This window comes from Cannabis sativa, chromosome X (genome assembly GCF_029168945.1).
Source record: "Cannabis sativa cultivar Pink pepper isolate KNU-18-1 chromosome X, ASM2916894v1, whole genome shotgun sequence".
NCBI lineage: Eukaryota > Viridiplantae > Streptophyta > Magnoliopsida > Rosales > Cannabaceae > Cannabis > Cannabis sativa.
Genome location: NC_083610.1, coordinates 26,391,149 through 26,417,328, shown reverse-complemented (window position 1 = coordinate 26,417,328; position 26,180 = coordinate 26,391,149).

Genomic DNA, 26,180 nt, shown 5'->3' with positions numbered 1-26,180 from the left:
CAACCACGTAAAAAATCGTCATCTCACTTTCTTACAGCTCTTTAATATAATCATATTCTAATAGTTGTCAAAAATCTCGGTCAACAATGTCTATTCGTTCTCTTTAGGTAATGATATTTAAATATTCTAAATGTACAATAAGTTTGTACAATTCACATTCTATTAAATAATCAAGTATACTTTTATCTTGATTATAAGTATGTTCGCACTACATGTACGCGACCACTATTATTCAATTCCACACATGATATATAGATTTCATGCACTTTGATTATGTGTGGTATCTCATCTTTTGGTTGTTTCCACTTTTTCTGGAAATATTTGAGTAGTAAATAATGTCATTGATTATTTAAAATCATTACATTCACTTCGGGGAATGATGTTGAACAAGTAGAACATTATTATAAATTTCTTAAAAATTTATTACTTGTTCATCCATAAAAAATATAATAAATTATTCTACAATTTCTTTTACGATATTTCAAAGAATATATGAATGTAATTTTTGCATAGTCTCCAAGATGTATGCAAAATTTAATCTTTAACATATGCTAGATTCAATAATTTCCAACATTGCAAGTAATAACAATGTATAATAACATGACTAATACGAGGAATCTTTAAAAGTGATTGACTTCAATTCGTATCATTCTCTACAGGGAATGATGAACAATAAATACTGCCTCATGTATTTAAATAACATTAGTCATGCTCATTGTTATTCTTATACTTTGATGTTTCAATGCAATTTTCTTAACATTCTTTTTGGGTATTCAAAACCCACTATAAAATGGTATCAATAATAATCATTCTTAATGATTCTTTAGTTGTATTCACGTAAATACAATCATTTTTTTCTTCGATAAATATAAAACATTTACTTTAGGAAATGTTTGTCAAAATCTATATCGATATTAGATTACTTTTCATTGTCCTCAAAGAATACAAGAACATATATATAAATATGTATTCATCTCTTTCATTATATATCCATCAACTATATAATGAATATTACGTTTGCATAATCTTCAGGATATATGTAAGATTTTATTGAGGACGCATAATCATCAGGATATATGCAATATTTTATCGAGGATGCATAATTTTCAGGATATATGCAATATTTTATCGATGGTGCATAATCTTCAGGATATATGCAATATTTTATCGATGATGCATAATCTTTAGGATATATGCAATATTTTATCGATGATCCATAATCTTCTGGATATATGTATAATTTATATAGATTTTCTCTATCATATCATAAGCACACATATATTATAAATATTATGAATGATAAGAACATAATATATATATATATATGAAATCAATAATAAATATATAAAAATATATATATATATAATATATAGATATATAGATAAAAAGAAAAAAGAAACCAAATGATTCTTGAAATTGTTTCAGTCAGAGGAGTATATATATAAATATATATTTAGTGTATTTTGAATTTGAAATAATTCAAGAACTTTAACAAGATACTTACATTGGGACTTGGGCAGAGACTCATGCTTGAAGCTTGGGCAGAGACTCATGCTTGAATCTTGGGCAGAGACTCGTGCTGATAACGTTTTATAAAATAATATAAAGTAGATGAGAGGAAAGAAGAAGAAGATGAAGAGAGAAAGAGAAAGTGAATGATAATTTCTGAGTTGTTTATTCCAATGGGGTGAACTCCTATTTATACAAATACAAGAGTGAGATATTAAGTAACTAAGAAAAAGGGAAACTAAGAAAAAGAGGAATGTTGATTACAATTAATGGTAATAAATAAAAGATTTGGACATCTACATAATTATTAATATTTATAACAGTTATCTTTTTATACATTTTAAAATTAATAAATTATGTTTCTAATTTTAATATAATTACTTTATTTATAATAGCAGACACTAAAATATTATATTTTAAATTATATCACTTTAATATAAGTACAATATATATAAAACAAGATTACAAAAGTTGGACCAATCTACTCAAAGCACGGTTTAATTTTCTATTTTTAAATAAACCAATGGTTATAATTTAATTTTCTTTACCGTTGTTCTCTTTTTTCTAGTGTTTTTTATTTTTATATAATTAAATTATTAACTTTTTTTTATAAAAAAAGAAAAAAAAAAGTAGCAGCAGTTGTATACAGGTCTCTTCTCGACCGGGTTCTTTCTATAAGCATATGGCATACGCCACATGTTTTTTTTTTTTTCTTTTCAAGTAGTCAAAAAGATATTGCAAACTTCATTTGATCAACTTTTCTGTGTTTGTTTAAAGATAGGCCACAGGTGTAGCTTTTCTTTTCATTTGTATTAAATATATTAAATAAACGTCTTTATTTGACAGATTTTATTTAATATATTACATGTTAAAAACATTAGAAAAATAATGTGGTGATTTTTTCTAATGTGCGACTATTGACTATATTCTATGGTTGATGAAAATCCACATGTATATAATGATATAATTAATCCTAGAGCATTCCTATTTTTATTTTTCTTCTCCTAGCGCCTCCTTGATGTGATTTAATAATATTATTAAACATAAATATGAAAAATTGAAAACAAAATAATTTTTTAAAAAAATTGAAAACAAAATAATTGAGCATTTCCAAAAATATAAAATGACTACTTATATAAATTATTTTATCATTTATATTAAAAAACCGATTTTTTATGAGGCTAATTAAAATTTTTGTCACTAAATATTAACATGTATCAAATTATGTTAATTAAATTTTTTAGCCGTCAAAAATTTGCCTTGAACTATTGAAATTATTAGATTTAAGGACTCTTGTCCAATTTTATTCAATTTTACTAATTTAGTGATTGTCCATGTACTAAATTATGCTCCCCAACTTTGATATCTACCAAATTTTTTTTATGGTGATATCTACCGAATCATGCCCCTCAAACTTTGACATGTAGAAAATTATGCCTCTTGAACTTTGATTCATGTTAGACTTTACTTACTAAAATTAGACAAAAGTCCTTAAATCTAACAATCTTAATAATTTAGAGAGGATTTTTAACGACCTTAAAAGTTCAGGGACATGATTTTATACATGTCAAAGTTTGAGGATAAAAATCTTAATTAGCCAATATATTATTATGATTTAACGTATAAAATTTAACATTTTAATTCTTTGAAAATGATAACAATTTTATTATTGATGAATAGGTTATACCTCAAATACCCAATAGGTACAACAACATACATGTAGTATTATTGACGGTACAATATAAGTATCCTCATTCCCATAGCATAAAAGTTTATCGGACTCAACAATTGTCACATGGATGGGCTAGTAAAATAGTAAACACAAATTAACCGGACAAACATCACACTCCACACAAAAAGGTAGACTAGCTACACTCATAACAGTAACACTCTTATTGAAAACATAAATAAACAATGAAACAACAAAATAAAAGAAAAAACACAGCATATTTGTGACCCAAATCTCAAACGCGGGCCACCCCCTTCAATCTTGAAACCCTACCGTACTGTTGATGCTGAAAAGTAGCTCAACAATAGATTGTTATTAAGACTTTTAATTCTTTACACCAGGTTCGATCAAGTCGAATTACATAGTCAATCGGTTTACACAATTTTTATCTCAATTCATTCAGTCAGATCTAGGTTTTTTGCTCTATGAATTCAAGTACAAATTTGATGGTATATTCCGATAGAGTTTCAGCTAGTTTGGTGTGATAAAAAATTCTCCATCCCGTCTTCGAATGATGGGGTCTTCTATTTATAGGTGTTAGAAATTTTATTACAATGGAAGAAAATGAAGATGCATTACAACACTATTGTTGTAACACCCTAACTAACATAGGCGTATTACGTGATTTTTAAACATGCTGTGCAGCTCGTTGCTAATCAACGAGGTTTATGGAAAACGTGATTAATTAAAATTTTTGCTTTTTAATTAAACTTATAAAATAATATTACAAAAGACTCGGGATCCCGATTCAAAATCATTTACGAAAAGATTTACTGTTTATACAAAATAATTGTCGCCTAGCGACTAGTTACAAAATCAGCCTCGCTGTCCCGATGATCGTACGCTCCAGGCCTAACTGCCCCGACATGTACAATCTTCACAAGCTCGTTCAAGGTCCATCAGCTTTAGCCTTGCCTTTACCTACACATAAACGTAGAACTGTGAGTCGACAGACTCAGTAAGAAAAGCATAATAATACTCATACATAATCCCGGTCATGATCAGACGCCCATACCCCTGATCATAACCCTAACTGCCGTGTCCAACACGATACTGAGTCCCACTGCTGCCGTGTCCAACACGGTACTGAGTCACTACTGCCGTGTCCAACACGGTACTGAGTTCTGAACGTTCATAGGGACGGTACTATTGACACGTAACAGCCTGATCGGTCGAACCGGTCATACTTCGGCTGCTGGTTATACTCCAGCCTGTACCGACGTGTTACTATATCCACCTGATCGGTCGAACCGGTCATTCTCCATGCTTGGTCATACTCCGGCTCGTACCGACGGGATACGTCAATAGTACGGAACCACCAACCAAGTGTCGGCTGATCGGTCGAGCCGGTCATACTCCGGCTCGGTCATACTCCGGCTGTCATGCAGACGTGACAGGGTTGGATGGTTCGAAGCCAACATACATAACTAATGTAATCTAACAGGCTTCCTACATGCACGCTAAACATGTAATCTACATATGCATACTGTTATACTAATCTTACCTGGATTCCGAATTCAAGTGTGCCGGTCAACCTGACTGGAACTTTAACTGCGTGGCGGATTACAGGCTCCTAAACCATAAAAATCACAACACTATGAGCGACACGCTAAATCACTTCCCGGGGACTTAAACTAGGAACTAAAAGTTTCCCTATCGATAAAAAGCATGGCAATACCCCCTAAAACATGAAATCGAGGAAATCTAGGGTTTCAGAATTTTCCCCAACCGGAATTCCGGTTCTGGAAACTTCAGAACCCCCATCCGGAATTCCGGATGCACAACCGGAATTCCGGTTCCTCGCAGGCAGCAAACTCAAAAATTCATAACTTGAACAAATCAACTCCAAATCAATTCAAACCTTCCAGACCTATTCCATATGACCCAAAGAACATTTCTAAGGCACCAAAACCACCCAGATTGCACCAAAGCAAAAAGTGCCATTAAAGCTCAAGCTTTGAGTTCTAAACTCAAACTTGAGTAAAATCACCTAACATGCATTCAAACCAACTCAAATCCTCTTAAACAAGCATATTATAACCTCTGAAAACAACTAAAAACATCAACAACATTACAGCAACAGATTATACAACATTTCCTTCAAAAATCACATTTTTGAGCTAGAAATTCCAAACTTGAAACAAAGTGATTTACATGCATTTCTAACAACTTAATTAACTTCAAATTAACATGCTCACATCTCAGAAATTAACAACCAATTCACAGCAGCAACAATATCCAACAATCATGCATGCATCAACTATTTTCATCATATTTTTCCAAGAAATAAAGGAAGAAAATTAGGAAACACATACCACAATCAAGAGTTCACAAATTTATGTTGAATATAGCTTGAAGAAAATCCCAGCCCTAGAATCCCATGCAACCAGCCGAAAAGAGAGAGGGAAAAGAGAGAGAGTTTCTTTGAAATTTCTATTTTTTTGACTAAGTGTAGAAAATGAAAAGAAAATGACTTTGAAGGCAAAATACACTTAATTTCAGCCAAAACATAATTAAAATAAACATTTATTTTCAATTACTAAAATCACTAAAGACAAAATACTAATGGGGCAAAAAGACCATTTTGCGCCTCCACACTAAAACCACATAAATAACACTAAAGGGGTATTTTTGGGAAATTCTAAATTCCCTGCCATTCCCGACATTCTCAATGTCTAATAAACCGTCCCAAACTACTAACATACTAAGTTGTGATTTCTACTGAGCCAAACACCGAGATCCAAAATACCGGGCACCGGAAATGCAAAATATGAAAACTACTACATGACATAAAAATGCATTTCTGAATTCCATAAATAACAGCATAATAAATTATTTAAATAGCTATAAATAATTTTCATAATTAATCATAATTAACTGCTAATTTCCAAATTAAACTAAGCGGGCTTTACAATTGTAATACAATACAAGGGCCAACAAAGAGATTAAATAAATGTTACAACAATATATATACACTATATACACTACTACAAAAATAGGTTTTCCCGATGTTTTTAAATAGTCGTTTAAAGTATTCCCGTCGGTTTCTATAACCGTCGCATATAAGACCGTCGTAAAACCGGCAGAATAGGCGACGGTTACTGGGTATAGGTGACGGTTTATAACCGTGCCTTATACTATAGGCCACGGTTTAAAACCGTCGCCTATACCTATTATAGGCGACAGTTTTAAACTGTCGGGAATGTAAAAAAAAGAAATAAAAATATAGATTTTTCTGCCATTAATGGAAGAAAAATTTATATTTTCCCCCATTTTTTTCCTCCATTAGCTTTATAATTTTACCTAAATTAAAATAAGACAACTAATTAATTTTGTTACAATAACAACTAACTTTAAAACACATTAAATTTATACAATAATAAAATAAATATATATAATAAATAAAAAAGTATATACCGAGCTTGGAGAGAGAGAAAGAGAGAGAGGGAGACGGACAGGAGGTGGTGATGGTCCGACGTATGAGACGAAGATGAGAGGGACACCGACGGGAGGTGGTGGTGGTCCGACGTATCCGACGAAGAGTAGAGGGAGACCGATGGGAGATTATAATTAGTTAGGTTGTTTTACAACTGTTTTCTGTAATTGGTTATTCTGTTATTTCCCCAAGTTGTTGGGTCTCATTTGGTCATTGTAACATTGCCTATATACGGCCTCTTTTTCAGCTTCATTAATCAATAAGAGATATTCTTCTCCTCTCTTTTTCAGCTCTGAAGTTCTCATATAGTATTAGACGTTACCCTTCCCATTTCAATGGAAAGGCCCTCTACGAGATCCCAGGATGGAGTTCTCCCACCTCCACCTGCAAATCTTTCATCAGACAATCCACCTGATGTTAATTCCGCACATACAGCAGCTCCCATGACTGCCTCTCGACGCACTGTTTGGTTTTATGCCCTAAATAAAACTCATTTCAATATAATCAGATTTACTTATTAATATAGATCAGAAATAACATTTAATGTTTCATGGTTCACATGATTTATTTCATGATTATATGTACATAATGTATAAATTCATCTAAAACCCTTTTCACATACTTGATCCTGTTTATTGTGCTGTCAACACATTGGAAAGTAAACATGACTATGTGAATAAAGTTTCCTAGATTTATCAGACACAGGGTTTTACTGATATGATAATCTACAACAGAGTTTACTTGCATTTAGAGAAATGTTATGTTCTTTCCAGAGCATTGGTTAAAGTAAAGCTCAGGTTGGATGCATAGAGTATGCATCGGAAGGGACCGATATTGAACTTTGACTTAGGTTTATTAAACTTACCGTAATATCTATTCAAGTCAATATCGCCTAGTTGATCATAGATCAAATGATCTTAATCCTGTTATGATTGGGCTCGATCTCGAGAGGCCATTCATGTTCTTTGATTTGTTAGTTAAGCCTACTTTTGGATCAGGGTGATACGTACATTTTGGGAACACGGTAGTGCAATTGAGTGGGAGCGCTAACATAAACATGGAATCTATAGCTTCTATCTGGCGAATAGTAAGTAAAGGATGATCTCCTTCGAGCTTGACCAAACAAAAATAAATGGTGGAGATCTCATTTCACATAAGCTGAAATATCATTTATACGGGGTTAAGTATTTTAAGGATTAAATACATTGTAGGGTGTAACGGTAATCTAATCCCTTTACAGTGTAGATCATTCACATAGAGGATCATTGATCAAATTAGGATTATAACAATGGATAACTAATGATGTGTCTATATGGTGGAACATATAGAGCATTCTATATACTGAGAGTGCAATTCTAAGTTCTATGCGTGGATTCAACGAAGAATTAATAAGTCAGTGAATTTAGTTTATAAATTCTTGATCTGCTTATTGGAAGCTCGGTTATATAGACCCATGGTCCCCCCACTAGTTGAGATAATATTGCTTGTAAGACTCATGTAATTTGTTTTGATTAATCAATTATAATTCTCAAATTAGACTATGTCTATTTGTGAATTTTTCACTAAGTAAGGGCGAAATTGTAAAGAAAGAGTTTTAGGGGCATATTTGTTAATTATGATACTTTGTATGGTTCAATTAATAAATATGATAAACGACAATATTACTTAATAATTATTTATAGTTATTAAATAGTTAGAATTGGCATTTAAATGGTTGAATTAGAAAATTGGCGTTTTTGAGAAAATCAGATGCAGAACTGAGAAATATGCAAAATCCAAGTAAGGCCCATTACACTACATGGCTGGCCACTTGGAATAATTTTTCAAAGTGATATTTTCATTATTTTAATGCCAAATAATTCAAACCCAACCCTAGTGGAATGCTATAAATAGATAGTGAAGGCTTCAAGAAATTTACACTTAAATTTCACACTAAATTTTCTATTTTTTCATTCAGAAAAAAACTGAGTCTCTCTCTCTCCCTATCTTTGGCCGACCACTCCCTTTCTCTCTTCTTCCTAAAGATTTCAAAATTCTTAGTGTTAGAGTAGTGCCGACACACAGCAAGTGATACCTCAATCATAGTGAGGAAGATCGTGAAGAAAGACTTTCAGCAAGAAGGAGTTTCAGCACTAAAGAATCAGAGAAAGAGATCCAAGTTCAGATATTGATAATGCTCTGCTACAGAAAGGAATCAAGGGCTAGATATCTGAACGGAACGAGTCATATTATTCCGCTGCACCCAATGTAAGGTTACCTAAACTTTATATGTGTTTATTTCATCGTTTTAGAAATGTCATATTTAGGGTGTTAATCAACATACTTTTGAGTAGATCTAAGATCCTGATAAAATAATTTCTAACAACTGGCCTCAGAGCCATGGTAATTGATTTGCTTGCAAGAAATTAGGACTTTAAAACGATTGTTTGATGTTTTGGATGGTATCATGTTGTATTGAGTGTTATATGATGATTGATTGATGTTTGTGAATTTTCGTGAAAAATAATTGAATATCTGTTTCTGGAATTATTTTTATTGGATAGTATGGAAAAAAATTAAGCAAGTTACCTTTTTACAGAACTCAATTTCGATTTAATTTGAATTAGTTATGATATTTTGAAGTTTCGGAAAAATTTCGGGATTGAGCAACAAGACACGCGCGCGGATATCATGCAGATTCCTCCCTGCGCCGTGTCTCGTCGCCCAGATCACCCACTTGCACGCGCGGACGGGTATGCACAGCATCCCGTCCGTACAGCTCGCAATTTTTTCGTTTTTCTTCGATTTTTCATGCTTTTTCATGGATTTAACTTCCATTTTTTTGTGTAGTTCTGTATTTATACATTTACTATTCCTAATTCAATTCTAATTATCATAATTAAATTAATTAATATTTTTTAAATTTAATTCATGATATTAGTGTAATTTGAATTTGAAAATAGTAAATATCTATCTTTTTTGCTTAATTATCTATCTTACTTTTAAATTTGATTATATCTTATCTTAATTTTAAATTTAAGGTCAGATATTAAATTAATTTTTTTTTAAATAATTTGACCTTATTTAAATTTAAAATAAGATAACTATAATCATGTAATTTTAAATAGATGTAAGATATTTTGCTAACTTTTAAATTTTGTTATTTTATTTATTTAAATTACATTTAAAATCTGAAAAAGATATTTATTTATCTTTTTTTTTAATTTTTTATTTAATTTTTATTTATAAAATAACATTAAATTTTTAAAGTAGTTAGTAAATTTTGAAATGATATTTAGGTTGGTTGAAACCTAGTTTTTCAAAATCGTAGGTTTAATTTTAAATATTTTTTTAAAATTTTTTTTAATTTTCGAAAATAAATTTTTATTTATTTATTTAATTATTTTTTTTTCAAAATTTAATTATTTAAAATTAAATAAATCCTACATCCAACTATCCAGCTAACCTTGTTGCAGGAGTATGTGTTTTAGCTTGTTTGTAAGTTTTTAAAACCTATTATTGCTTGATTGCAAATAGTCATGGTTAACTTGTTGACAGATCCAATGATCTGATTTTAACTCATGGCTCCCTTGGTCAAGTAAATAATTTGTAACATGTATATTTACAATCTTCTTTCATTTGTGTATGACCTAGGAACATGATAGGATCCATCCAAATTGTGTGCGTGTGTGAGCCTATATGTTTAATTTTGTTATAGATGCATATAGGTTGTTGTTGCTAAATAAAATATCATAGTTCTTGATAGATTTTATTTAGGCCCATTTAGTTTGTGGGCCTATTCAATTAATAACAGTTGTTCATTTTAAGGTTAATTTCTTCTCTTTTGGGCCTTGTGTGAGAGTTGGGAGCCATAGTAGTGGGTACGACATACTGAACCCAACACCCCCTCACATGAACCACCCCAATTGTGAAGGCCCATTTTCCCGATTTGAATAACTGTACTAGGTTAATTAAATTAGTTTAACCTAATAAAATTGATTAGCAACATAATTAATTTCATTTATTTTGAAATTAATTTAAGAAAACCATAGTTTAAAGAATTTTATATTCTAAGCTAAACTATATGTATTTTCTTGTATTTAATTAAATATAGAATTATAATTATCTAGATTCTTTCTGAAGCTTAATTTAAATTATTCAATAAATATTTATATTTAAGTTGAAATTAGTTATCACTAACTAATCAACTTAAATCTGAATACCTTTTGAATTTCAAATTTCAAAATTAAGTTGAGGAATTTTAGGAATTGGTTATTAAGATTCTTTAGATATTTTTTTTTAAGTTGATGTCTTTTCGAATATTAACTTAAAATAGAATATTTTCAAATTAAGTGGTTACAACTTAATTTTTGATATTTAATTAAATTTAAATTTGAAAATATTTAAGTTCAATTTTTTTTTCTAATACAACTTAAATTAGATATTTTTTTAAATTTTGTGGAAAAGATACTTAGTCAAATAAGATATTTTCTAGATAGTTATTTCTAGACTAGTTATTATTTCTAATATTAAATAGGAAAATATTATACATTGTGAAATTAATTATTTATATAATTAATTTTGGTACAATTTATTTTAAGTATATTTTTCCTAGTATTAAACTAGAGATTAATAATTAAGCCTTCTCTACACTTAATTATTTATTTCTTGAATTTAATACATTTAATTAATTTGAAAATTAAATATCTAAGTTGATTTTCATCATGATACTTAAATATTTCTTTTTCATGACACTTAATTAAATAGAAAATTAACTTTAGTTGAAATTTATTTTTTCAACTAAATTTAAATAATTTTCAAAATATATTTTTTCTTTATTTTATTAATCAAATTTCGAAATTGCATTTCTTAAATGCTGGAATTTCAAATTTTATTTGAAAAATAGATTAAAGTTGTAAATTATTTATTTTAATTTTGGACCAACTTAAATCAATTATTTTTTTTTTCATTTAATGATTAATTAAAATAAATGAAGTAAAATATATTCAATTAGAAATTGAATTCATTAGTCAAAGGAAAATCTAGATTGATATTATCTGTGTTTGCTTGAAGTATTTTGTAGTGTATTTAATTAAATAGAAAATTAATATTTAAGTTGATTTTCATCATCATACTTAAATATTTGAAATTTTTCTTATACATTTAATTAAATAGGAAAATTATATTTTTTGTTGTAAATTAATTTTGGGCCAACATTAAATTAGAATAATTTTTCCAGGATTTATTTTTTATTTTAACATGCATTTTCGAAAATTGTATTCTTAAATACTTTAATTTTTCGAAATGTAATATATATTTATAGAAAATTAAATTTGAGTTGTAAATTAATTTAAATTAATTTTGTAACAACTTAAATTGAATATTTTTCTAAATATTTATTGGAAATTATTACTAAGATGGAAGAAATTCATGATATTTTCGTATCCATCTAAGTAAAATTTATAAATATTAAATTAAAATTTATATTTAGAATTTTTCATTATAAATTGGAAGTTTTAATTAATAAATATATATTTAAAATAAATAGATTAAATAGTGAGAATCAAAGAAAATACAACTATCTTTAAATAATGATCTTTATTATTAAGATATTCGATCTCCATTGTTGGTTTTACATCGCGTTTGTTTTAGTGAGTAATCCTCCCTAATGGAGGAACGTTCATTAGCAATTTCGCACCGTTTAATCTCGAAAGATAAGTAGTTTGTAAGTGTTTTATATGGTATGGATCACCCTAATGGTGGCGACCATATTTAACTTGCAAATTATGAAACAATGGTGGAAGCTCATAAGATAGAATTGCCTTGACTCTCGCCTAAACGGGACAACGCTGAATTCCAATCTTGATCGAATAAAAGGTTGCTAGAATGTTTAACATTTTAGATGAGCTGACAACTCTATTCAATGGATGGTACCTTTGATTCTCGCCTAAACGGGACACTGATATCAGTTTGTTGAAAACCTTGGAAATTATTTAGGATTGTATGTTTTAGTATTTTCACTTGTCATTCCTACTTCCTATATGTTTAATAATTTCTGAATTGTGTATGAATTTATATTGAACTATGTTATTTATTGTTGTTAAATTGTAGTTTAATTTTGAATCTTCATTGTTGGTCTAAGTTGGTTTGTTTATCTAATGAGATAAATCCCTAGTGGATTTTCACCATTAGACATACATAATAGTGTTAGATCTCGAAAGATAAATATTGTATATGCAACATCTAGCTATTCATCAATTGATGACACCTTAGACTAGTATTTTTACAATATGAAACAAAAAGATTATATAAATAAGATTACTTTGTCTTTCGCTAATCGAAGCATCGTTGGATTCTTATTTAAACAACGAAATTATCCTAATTCCTCTTAGCTTATTCATTTCGAATTAGCTCAATAACATATCATTGGATGAATGGTCTATAAATCATTTCATGTCATTATATATTTTCTCTTAAGAAATTAAATGACGCATATGATTATAATCCCGAAATTCTATTCCCAATTGATATAAATCCTTAATCTTAAAAATCTCCTACTTGTATGGGCAAATTTGACTTAGAGTTTAAATTAGTAGTGGTGGTCCAAGAAAGAATTACTCATTATATTTGGTATAAATTTAAGTCTTTGACTTTAATTTTAGATTCCAAACAGAAATATTCTTCTATTTCTAATTCCAGAATACAATACAGTTACACTTTCTCAAGTGTTTAATATCCATCTTCTATTAATGGATTCAAACTGTATGGAATATGAGTTTAGTATTCTGTGACCAGGATCCGCTTTTAATATTCTAAGAACTCTTTGATGTAACTAAACCTAAGTCATCAAAAAGACACTACCACATTTTTTTTAATCTATGGCATTTGTATCTTGTTCATAGAGGTTTTGACAAGATCAATCTCTGCAAAGAGTTAATATGCCTATATCCACTGAAAGTAGTTCATCTCATTTGCAGATGGATGTACATTCAGGGGTGGATATGAATTTTTCGTTGTATTTTTAAAACGATAACTCTAGATTATACCTTATGCAAAGAAATTTGAAATGTTTAAAAATTTCATTAATTTCTAGCAATGGTTAAAACCATTAAGCTAAGTGGTTAAAGATCTTGCGAACTGATAGGGGTGGAGAAATAGTTAGTAGATATCCAGTTCAAAGATCATTAAATTGATTTTGAATTATATCCAAACTTACCTCCCCAGAAATTTCGAGTTGCATATTGATGATTAGTTACTAATCGTTGCTTAAATCCTTCTATGGTAATACAATTTCAGAATGATGTAATGGTTGTATACTTAATGTAAATCATTACTAGATTCATGGATGACCTAATCAAAATCTTAAGAAAAGCTAGAACTGTTAACCATGGTTTGTTAGCTATTCTAAGTGATTAGGGGTGGACCATCCCATTGCCAATAGATAAGAAAGTGTTTGTTCAAACAAATACTACTTTTCTAAGATAATGACAAAGTCTGAAAATATAGTAGCAAATAAAGGAGATATTTATTTCTTGATTCCAAAAGTGTTCTATCATCATATTTGACATATGATGATCCCACTGCTTCTATTGTCTTGTCACAACCAAAGAGGTTAATACAATTTAGTTTTCTTAGACATAATTCACGGTACCTTGTCGTAGTGGGAAATTTTTAGGAACTCACCTTCTTATGACTTGGGAGACACTATTGATTAAAATCCATTGTGAGTTTAAACAAGTAATGGATTGTCAAGATAAGAAACTAAGAAGAAAAGCCAATAGAACTATGGTTTAATCCATTTACATGGAGTAACCTAAAGTTTTCTAATACAAGGACATAAAAGGAAGTTCGTGTATAAATCTATTCAATGGACTTAACAAAACTTCCTGTTCCTAGTATTATAGGTTTGAGTTTATCTAAACCTATGGCTTGTGTTATAGCTGGTAATTACTTACTCTAATGCAAGCAACTTACTTTAGTAAGATGCTGAAGCATTTTCTTTCTAATGGCAATCTATAGAAGCTTCTCGACTTCTAGGCATAGATTTTATTTATCTAAGGAAAAGTCTCAACTATTCCAGAAAAGATAAAGCCATGAAAGAATTTCTTAAATCAACAGTTAGAGGTCTTAGATATGCTTTTGTATGCCTTAGACCAGACACCTGCTGTTGAGTGGGAGTAATGAGTTGGTATCATATTAATCCAGGAGAAGAACATTGGAACACAATCAAGTAAATCTTAAGATAAAGAAGAGGAACTATATGTAAGTCTATAAGGGTGTGTTTAAAACTCTTAGACTACACCACATCAGATTTTGAAATTTTCCTTTGTGCTAGAAAATCTTTCTGATAAAATGGTGATTACTCTGGGGTGGAATAGTGATTTTGGAGAAGTGTAAAAACCTATCTGAAGTCTCTAGGTCTACCAGAAAGGGACTGAATGTTAAAGTTGCAGGAAAGGTACTTATTCAGTCTAAGGAAAGTTCTATACATCTTTGGCACCATTCCAAATTGCCTTAACTACTAGTGTTATTTCCTGATTAACCAAAAGTAGTTGCCAAAGGTATAGAATCCAGTATCCCAAGAGAGTAGACATATAGAGAGGAATTTCACATTATTAATGATTTTGTGATTAAGGAAGAGTAATGGTGGAGAAAAGGTTGTGTTTAATTCAACCTTTCAGATCCTATTAGGAGGAGTTTACTACTACTACACTTGATTTGTATATCAAGGTGTTGACATTATTTGAAATGCACTTTTTTTTTGTTTTATATTAGTGCAAGTGGGAGTTTGTTGGGTTTTATGCCCTAAATAAAACTCATTTCAATATAATCAGATTTACTTATTAATATAGATCAGAAATAACATTTAATGTTGCATTGTTCACATGATTTATTTCATGATTATATGTACATAATGTATAAATTCATCTGAAACCCTTTTCACATACTTGATCCTGTTTATTGTCCTGTCAACACATTGGAAAGTAAACATGACTATGTGAATAAAGTTTCCTAGATTTATCAGACATAGGGTTTTACTGATATGATAATCTACAACACAGTTTACTTGCATTTGGAGAAATGCTATGTTCTTTCGAGAGCATTGGTTAAAGTAAAGCTCAGGTTGGATGCATGGAGTATGCATCGGAAGGGACCGATATTGAACTTTGACTTAGATTTATTAAACTTACAGTAATATCTATTCAAGTCAATATCGCCTAGTTGATCCTAGATCAAATGATCTTAATCCTGTTATGATTGGGCTCGATCTCGAGAGGCTATTCGTGTTCTGTGATTTGTTAGTTAAGCCTACTTTTGGGTCAGGGTGATACGTACATTTTGGGAACACGGTAGTGCAATTGAGTAGGAGCGCTAACATAAACATGGAATCTATAGCTTCTATCTGGCGAATAGTAAGTAAAGGATGATCTCCTTCGAGGTTGACCAAACGAGAATAAATGTTGGAGATCTCATTTCACATACGCTGAAATATCATTTATACGGGGTTAAGTGTTTTAAGGATTAAATACATTGTAGGGTGTAACGGTAATCTAATCCTTTTACAGTGTAGATCATTCATATAGAGGATCATTGATCAAATTAGGATTATAACAAGGATAACTAATGATGTGTCTATATGGTGGAACATATAGATCATTCTATATACTGAGAGTGCAATTCTATGTTCTATGCGTGGATTCAACGAAGAATTAATAAGTTAGTGAATTTAGGTTATAAATTCTTAATCTGCTTATTGGAAGCTAGGTTATATAGACCCATGGTCCCCCCACTAGTTGAGATAATATTGCTTGTAAGACTCATGTAATTTGTTTTGATTAATCAATTATAATTCTCAAATTAGACTATGTCTATTTCTGAATTTTTCACTAAGTAAGGGCGAAATTGTAAAGAAAGAGTTTTAGGGGGAATATTTGTTAATTATGATACTTTGTATGGTTCAATTAATAAATATGATAAATGACAATATTATTTAATAATTATTTATAGTTATTAAATAGTTAGAATTGGCATTTAAATGGTTGAATTAGAAAATTGGCGTTTTTGAGAAAATCAGATGCAGAATTGAGAAAACTACAAAATCCAAGTAAGGCCCATTACACTACATGGCCGACCACTTGGAATGATTTTTCAAACTGATATTTTCATTATTTTAATGCCAAATAATTCAAACCGAAACCTAGTGGAATGCTATAAATAGATAGTGAAGGCTTCAGGAAATTTACACTTAAATTTCACACTAAATTTTCTACTTTTTCATTGAGAAAAAAACTGAGCCTCTCTCTCTCCCTATCTTTGGCCGACCACTCCCTCTCTCTCTTGTTCCTAAAGATTTCGAAATTCTTAGTGTTAGAGTAGTGCCCACACACAGTAAGTGATACCTCAATCATAGTGAGGAAGATCGTGAAGAAAGACTTTCAGCAAGAAGGAGTTTCAACACTAAAGAATCAGAGAAAGAGATCCAGGTTCAAATATTGATAATGCTCTGCTACAGAAAGGAATCAAGGGCTAGATATCTGAACGGAAGGAGTCATATTATTCCGCTGCAACCAATGTAAGGTTACGTAAACTTTATATGTGTTTATTTCATCGTTTTAGAAAGTTCATATTTAGGGTGTTAATCAACATACTTGTGAGTAGATCTAACATCCTGGTAAAATAATTTCCAACACGCACAACCTCCAGATTTCGATCCCAAATTCACAACGAAACCCACGAAGAAAAATCTCCAAGAACAGAGGATACCCCTGCTCCTGATAGGCGAACCCACTCCGTTCTTGATCAACATGCCAATAACGATGCCTCCAGCCCCTTCTTCCTCAGTTCCGGCGATCACCCAGGCCTTGTTCTCGTCTCGACTGTTCTTAATGGTATCAATTACCAATCTTGGAAGCACGGGATAACTATGGCGTTGGCTGCCAAGAACAAACTCGCCTTCATTGACGGGTCTCTTCCACGACCTGAATCTGGTAACCCTCTTCTCCCTTCTTGGCTTTGTTGTAACAATATGGTGATGTCCTGGTTGGTAAACTCTGTGTCTACTGATATATCTCAAAGTATAATGTACTGTGATCTTGGTACTGTCTCTATTTTTGCTTACTTCTTTTCTTATTTTTTAAAATTTGATTATTTTATCTTATTTTTAAATCTAAGGTAAGATATTAAATTCCTTTTATAAAATATTCTATTTTAAGTAATTTGACCTTATTTAGATTTAAAATAAGATTACTATAATCATGGTATTTTAAATAGAAATAAGATATTTTTGCTAACTTTTAAATTTTGTTATTTTTACTTAAATTAAATTATAAAATCAAAAAGGGTACGTATTTATCATTTTATTTTATTGAATATTTAATTTATAAAATAACATGAAATTTAAAAGGTGGTTAGCAAATTTTTTTTTTTGAAATGATATTTACGTTAGTTGAAACCTAATTTTTCATAATTGTAGGTTTATTTTTAATTTTTTTTTTTGAATTCATTTTATTTTAAATTAAATAAATCCTACATCCAACTATCCAATCTAACTTGTTACAGGAGTATGTGTTTTAGCTTGTTTGTAAGTTTTCTAAAACCTATTATTGCTTGATCTAAATTGTCATGGTTAACTTGTTGATAGATCCAATGATCTGATTTTAACCCATGGTTCAATTGTCAATAGGTCAAGTAAATAATTTGTAACTGATAAATTTTATATTCTTCTTTCATTTGTCTATGACCTAGTAACATGATAGGATCCATCCAAATATGTGTGCCTGTGTGAGCCTATATGTTTACTTTATGTTTAGATGCATATAGGTTGTTGCTAAATAAAATGTTACACCATGATAGATTTTATTTAGGCCAATTTAGTTTTTTAGCCTATTCAATTAATAACAGTTGTTTATTTTAAGGTTAAATTCCTCTCTTTTGGGCCTTGTGTGAGAGTTGGGGGCCAATAGAAGTGGGTACGACATACTGGATCTAGCTCCCCCTCACATGAACTACCCCAACTGTGAAGGCCCATTTGCCTGATTTGGATAACTGTACTAGCTTAATTAAATTAGTTTAACATAATAAAATTGGTTAGCAACATAATTGATTTCAATTTTTTTTTTGAAATTAATTAAAGAAAAACACACTTAGTTTAATGAATTAATTTCTAGATAAACTATTGTATTTTTCTTGTATTTAATTAAATAAAGAATTTTAACTAACTAGATTCTTTCTGAAGCTTATTTTATTTATTTCATTAAATATTCCTATTTAAGTTATAAATTAGTTATTACTAACTAATTTTTCTTATCAACTTAAATTTGAATATCTTTTGAATTTAAAATTAAGTTGAGGAATTCTAGAAGTTGGTTATTGAAGATTCTAGAGATATTTTTTAAGTTGTTAAACTTAAAATGGAATATTCTTAAATTAGCTAGTTACAACTTAATTTTGATGTTTAATTAAATTTTATTTGAAAATTTTTAAGTTGGTTATTTTAAATTCTTTCTATAACAACTTAAATTAGATATTTTTCAAATTTTTGAAAAGATACTTAGTTAATGATATATATTCTAGATAGTTATTTCTAGTACTAATTATATTTTCTAATGTTTAATTAGGAAAATATTATAGATTGTGAAATTAATTGTTTAATAATTAATTTTGGTACAATCTAAGTTAAGTATATTTTCCTAGTACTAAACTATAATTAATAATTAAGTCTCCTCTATACTTAATTATTTATTTCTTGAATTTAATACATTTAATTAAATTGAAAATTTAAATATCTAAGTTGATTTTCATCATGACACTTATATATTATTATTTTCATGTTATTTAATTAAATAGAAAATTATTTTAAGTTTGAAATCTTATTTCTGAATAACTTAAATTTGAATAATTTTCAAAATATATTTTATTTTATTTTATTAATCTTTTTCCCACAATTTCGAAATTACATTTCTTTAATGCGAAAATTTCGAATTTTATTTGAAAAATAGATTAAAGTTGAAAATTATTTATTAATTTTGGACAAACTTAAATCAATGATTTTTTCATTTAATGATTAATTAAAATAAATGAACTAAAATATATTATAATTAGAAAATTAATTAATTAGTCTATGAAAGTCTAGATAGTTATTATCGGTTTTGCTTGAAGTATTTTTCTAGTGTATTTAATTAAATAGAAAATTAATATTTTAAGTTGATTTTCATCATGATACTTAAATATTTGAATTTTTTTTTTAATATTTAATTAAATAGGAAAATTATAATTTTTGTTGAAAATTAATTTTTATTAATTAATTTTGGGCCAACATAAAATTAGAATAATTTTTTCAAGATTTATTTTTTATTTTATTTTAAAGCATTTTTCGAAAGTAGTATTCTTATATACTTCAATTTTTCGAAATGCAATATATATTTATAGAAAATTAAATTTGAGTTGTAAATTAATTTAAATTAATTTTGCAACAACAATTAAATTGAATATTTTTCTAAATATTTATTGGACATTATTACTAAGATGGAAATAATTAATGTTATTTTCATATCCATCTAAGTATAATTTATAAATATTAAATAAAAATTTATATTTAGAATTTTTCTTTCTAAATTGGAAATTTTAGTTAAATAAATATATATTTAAAATAAATATTAGAAGAAAATACAACTTTCTTTAAATAATGAGCTTTATTATTATTAGGACATTCGATCTCCATTGTTTGTTCTACATAGTTCTTGTTTTAGTCAGTAATCCTCCTTAATGGAGGAACGTTCATTAGCAATTTAACACCGTAGAATCTCGAAAGGAAATATTATTTGTAACTGTTTTATATAGTATTGATCACCCTAATGGTGTCGACTGTATTTGACTTACAAAAGTATGAAACAATGGTGGAAGCTCATAAGATAGAATAGCCTTGACTCTCGCCTAAACGGGACAACGCTAGATTCTAATCTTGATCGAATAAAAGGTTGTTAGAATGTTTATCATTTTAGATGAGCTGGCAACTTTATTCAATGGATGGTATCACTGACTCTCGCCTAAACGGGAACTTGATATCAATTTGCTGAAGACCTTGGAAATTATTTAGGATTGTATGTTTTAGTATTTTCACTTGTCATTCCTACTTGCTATGTGATTGATAATTGCTGAATTGTGTATGAATTTATATTGAACCATGTTATTTTCTGTTATTAAATTGTAGTTTAATTTCGAATCTTCATTGTTGGTCTAACTTGGTTTGTTGTTCTAATGGGACAAATCCCTAATGGATTGTCAACATTAGACAAACATAATAGTGTTAGATCTCGAATGATAAATATTGTAAATGCAACATCTAGCTATTCATCAATTGATGACACCTTAGACTAGTATTTACAATATGAAACAATTGTATAAATAAGATTACTTTGACTCTCGCTAATCGGAGCATCTTGAATTCTTATTTAAAACGAAATTATCCTAATTCCTCTTAGCTTATTCATTTCGAATTAGCTCAATAACATATCATTGGATGAATGGTCTATAAATCATTTCATGTCATTCCATATTTTCTCTTAAGAAATTAAATGACGCATATGATTATATTCCCGAAATTCTATCCCAAAATGATATAAATCCTCAATCTTAGAAATCTCCTACTTCTAAGGGCAAATTAGACTTAGAGTTATATTAGTAGTGGTGGTCCAAGAAAGAATTACTCATTATACAGTTACACTTTCACAAGTGTTTAATAACCATTTTCTATCAATGGATTCAAACTGTATGTTAGTATGGAATATGAGTTTAGTATTCTGTGACCAGGATCCACTTGCACTATTCTAAGAACTCTTTGATGTAACTAAATCAAGTCATCAAAAGACACAATCATATTTTATAAATCTAGGGAATTTGTATCTTGTTCATAGTGGTTTTAACAAGATCATTCTCTGTAAAGAGTTAATATGCCTATATCCACTGAAATTAATTTCATCTCATTCCCAGATGGATGTACATTCAGGGGTGGATATGAGTTTTCGTTGTATTCTTAAAACGATCACTCTAGATTTTACCTTAAGCAAAAGAAATTTGAAATGTTGGAAAAATTTCATGAATTTCTAGCAATGGTGAAAAACCATTAAGGTAAGTGATTAAAGATCTTGCGAACTGATAGGGGTGGAGAAATAGTTAGTAGATATGCAGTTCAAAGATCATTAAGTTGACTTTTGAATTATATCCTAACTTACCTCCCTAGAAATTCAATTTGCATATTGTTGATTAGTTACTAGTCATTGCCTAAGTCCTTCTATGGTAATACAATTTCAAAATGATGCAATGGTTGTATACTTAATGTAAATCATTACTAGATTCATCGATGACCTAATCTAAATCTTAAGAAAAGCTAGAACTGTTAACCATGGTTTGCATGTTTGTTAGCTACTCTAAGTGATTAGGGGTGGACCATCCCATAGTCAATAGATAAGAAAATGTTTGTTTAAACAAATACTACTTTTCTAAGAAAATGACTAAGTCTGAAAAACAAAGTAACAAATAAAGGAGATATTTTTTTTTTGATTCCATAAGTATTCTATTATCTTATTTGATACAAGATGATCCCACTGCCTCTGTTGTCTTGACACAGCCGAAGAGGTCAATACCATTTAGTTTTCTTAGACATAATTCACGGTACCTTGTCGTAGTGGGAGGGTTTCTAGGAACTCACCTTCTTATGACTTGGAAGACACTAGTGATTAAAATCCATTGTAAGTTTAAACAAGTAATGGATTGTCAAGATAAGAAACTAAGAAGAAAAGCCAAGAGAACTATGGTTTGATCCATTCACATGGAGTAACCTAAAATTTTCTATTACAAGGACATAAAAGGAAATTTTCGTTAATAAGTCTATTTAATGGACTTAACAAAACTTCCTGTTCCTAGTATTATAGGTTTGAGTTTATCTAAACCTATGACTTGTGGTATACCTGGTAATTACTTACTCTAATGCAAGCAACTTACTTTAGTAAGATGCTGAAGCATTTTCTTTCCAATGGCAATCTATAGAAGCTTCACAACTTCTAGACATAGATTTTATTTATCTAAGGAAAAGTCTCAACTATTCTACAAAAGATAAAGCCATGAAAGAATTTCTTAAATCAACAGTGAGAGGTCTCAGATATGCTTTAGTATGCCTTAGACCAGACACCTGCTGTTGAGTGGGAGTAATGAGTAGGTATCAGATTAGTCCAGGAAAGGAACATTGGAAGACAATCAAGTAAATCTTAAGATTAAAAAGAGGAACTATATGTTAGTCGATAAGGGTGTGTTTAAAACTCTTAGACTACACAACATCAGATTTCGAGACTTACCTTTGTGCTAGAAAGTCTACTGATAAGATGGTGATTCCTCTGGGGGCGGAGTAGTGATTTTGGAGAAGTGTAAAAACCTATCTGAAGTCTCTTAGTCTACTTGAGAGAGACTGAATGTTAAATTTGCAGGAAAGGTACTTATTCTGTCTAAGGAAAGTTCTATACATTTGTGGCACCGTTCCAACTTTTCTTAACTACTAGTGTTATTTCCTGATTAACCAAAAAGTAGTTGCACAAAGTATAGAATCCAGTATCCCAAGAGAGTAGCCATATAGAGAGGAATTTCACAATATCAAGGATTTTGTGATTAAGGAAGAATAATGGTGGAGAAAAGGTTGTGGTTAATTCAACATGTCAGATCCTATTACGAGGAGTATGCTACTACTACACTTGATTTGTATATCAAGGTGTTGAGATTATTTGAAAAGCACTTTTTGTTTTATATTAGTGCAAGTGGGAGTTTGTTGGGTTTTGTGCCCTAAATAAAACCCATTTCAATATAATCCGATTTACTTATTAATAAAGATCAGAAATAACATTTTATGTTGCATGGTTCACATGATTTATTTTATGATTATATATATAATGTATGAATTCTATTTAAGTCTAGAATATATGAATTTGTTAAAGATTATAGTGTTGTCAGCACAGTGGAATATAATCTTAATTATATGTTCAAAAGTTTATTCCCTGATTTGTCAGTTCACTAGATTTAGACTGACATGATAATCAGCGATAGGTATTCTTACACCTTGGATAAGTGTTATGTCCTTTCCAGGGCATTGGCAAAGTTTACCAGTATCGGATGTATGGAGTATACATCAGAAGGGACCGATATTGAACTTTGATTAGATATATTAAAATTTACCGTAATATCTATTCAATTCATTATCACCCGTTGATCCTAGATCAAATGATCTTAATCCTGATATGTTTAGGTTCGATCTCAAGAGTATTATACATGTTCTTTGATTTGTTAGTTCAGCCTACCTTTGGATCAGGGTGATACGTACATTTTGGGAACATGATACTATAATTGAGTGGGAGCGCTAACATAAATATGGAGTCTATAACTTCTATAGGAATTTAGAAATGAAACAATGATATCCTTCGAGCTTGGCTAAACAGAGATAAATGGTTGAGATCTCATTTCACTTTGCTGAAATATCATTTATACGGAGCTAAGTGGTTTAAGGATAAAATACATTGAAGGTGTAACGGTAATTTAGTTCCTATTCAATGTAGATCATCTATTAGAGGTTCATTGATCAAATTAGGATTATAACAATGGATAACTAATAGCGTATCTATATCGTGGAACATATAGAACATTCTATATGACTGAGAGTGCAATTCCAAGTTCTAAGTGTGGATTCAATAAGGAATTAATAAGTTAGGGAATTTACTTGGTAAATTCGGTTTGACTTATTTGAAGCTCGGTTTATATAGGCCCATGGTCCCCATACTAGTTGAGATCATACTGCTTGTAAGACTCAGTTAATTGATTTTAATTAATCAATTATAATTCTAAAGTTAGACTATGTCTACTTTATGAATTTTCACTAAGCAATGGCGAAATTGTAAAGAAAAGCGATTCTAGGTTTATTTATTAATTAAGAGACTTTATATGTCTAAATTAATAAATATATTAAATGAAAAAATTATTTAATAATTAATTTTTAGTTATTAAATAATTTGAATTGGCATTTAAATGGTTCAATTGGAAAATTGGTATTTTTGAGCAAATGGGATTGAAAAATGACAAAATGGGAAAGTTGCAAAGTGAGGCCCATTTCCCTTATATGGCCGGCCACTATGCAAGCCTTTTACCATTTAATTTTCCATTTTTTTATTGCTATACAATTCTAACTTAAACCTAGATGGCATTCTATAAATAGAAAGTGTTGGCTTCAGGAAACTATGACTTGCAGATTGTATCTTTCAGAGAAAAGCCATTGCCACCCCTCTCTTCTTCTTCTTCTTCTGAATTTCGAAATACCTTGAGTGATAGAGTAGTACCCATACACATCAACTTGTATCTCAATCATAGTGTGTAAGACTGTGAAGAATCCAAACAACAAGAAGGAGAATCAACATCAAAGGAAGGAGAGAAAGAGATCCAGATTCAGATCTTGATAATGCTCTGCTACAGAAAGGAATCAAGGGCTAGAGATCTGAATGGAAGGAGTCATTATATTCCGCTGCACCCAATGTAAGGTTTCTTGAAATTTATATGTGTTTATTTCATTGTTTTAGAATTCATATTAGGATGTTAATGAAACATACTTGGTAGTAAATCTAGATCTTGGTAAAATATTTCCAACAGCAACGTCTATCCAACCGACAGTTGAATGAAGGCACTTCGGCGATTTTGAAGCCAAGAAATTTTCTTTTCGCTCTGGAGCTTACTTAGCAAAGAAGGGTGATAAAATGAGTTTATGGGCCAATGCTGTGCATATTTATAGGCAAGTCACGAAAAGAGGTAATTGTCTCAAAGAAACCTCAGACGCCTCAGCTTCCCTCCTTAAAAACAAATATGGGAAATCAAAAGTAATCGAGTACAACCGTCAGCCGTGGAGAGAGAAAATCGAATTTTGAAATATTATTTGTCAGTGCATTTATTAGCCGAAAACCGAAGGGACACCAAGTCAGCTTCACATCGAGTCTCAAACGGTCATGCTCGACACGTGTCCCCATCCAAAGGCAGAACCAGCTCGGATGAAGTCTTCACGCAACCTCAGATGTCCCGTACAGACTTGGGGGCAAATATTATCCCAAATTTTGAACTCTGACATGGCATCACTGGAATGGTGACACGTGGAGTCTACTTGGAACATCTGCTCGAAGAGATAGGCCGAGCAGGATGCCTCGCTGGCATGTCCAGAGTAAGATATTCAGCGATCCGCGTAGAGGAATCAACACTTAGCGGATTCAACTTTTGCATCATGAGTCATCAACTCAATCCCTATAACTCACGGGTCAATTTACGTGGATACGACATACACACGATCCCACTATCAGTGTATTGAGCCTCAATCCCACGATCCTTGCATTCAGCATTGATCCCACGATCTTTCTGTTTATACGCATTGTAACGAGAGAGGAAACTCTTCCTCCTCAAGCTTCCTAGCCCTATAAATAGTGATGCATATTCACTGGGCAGGGGGGATCGGTCGAA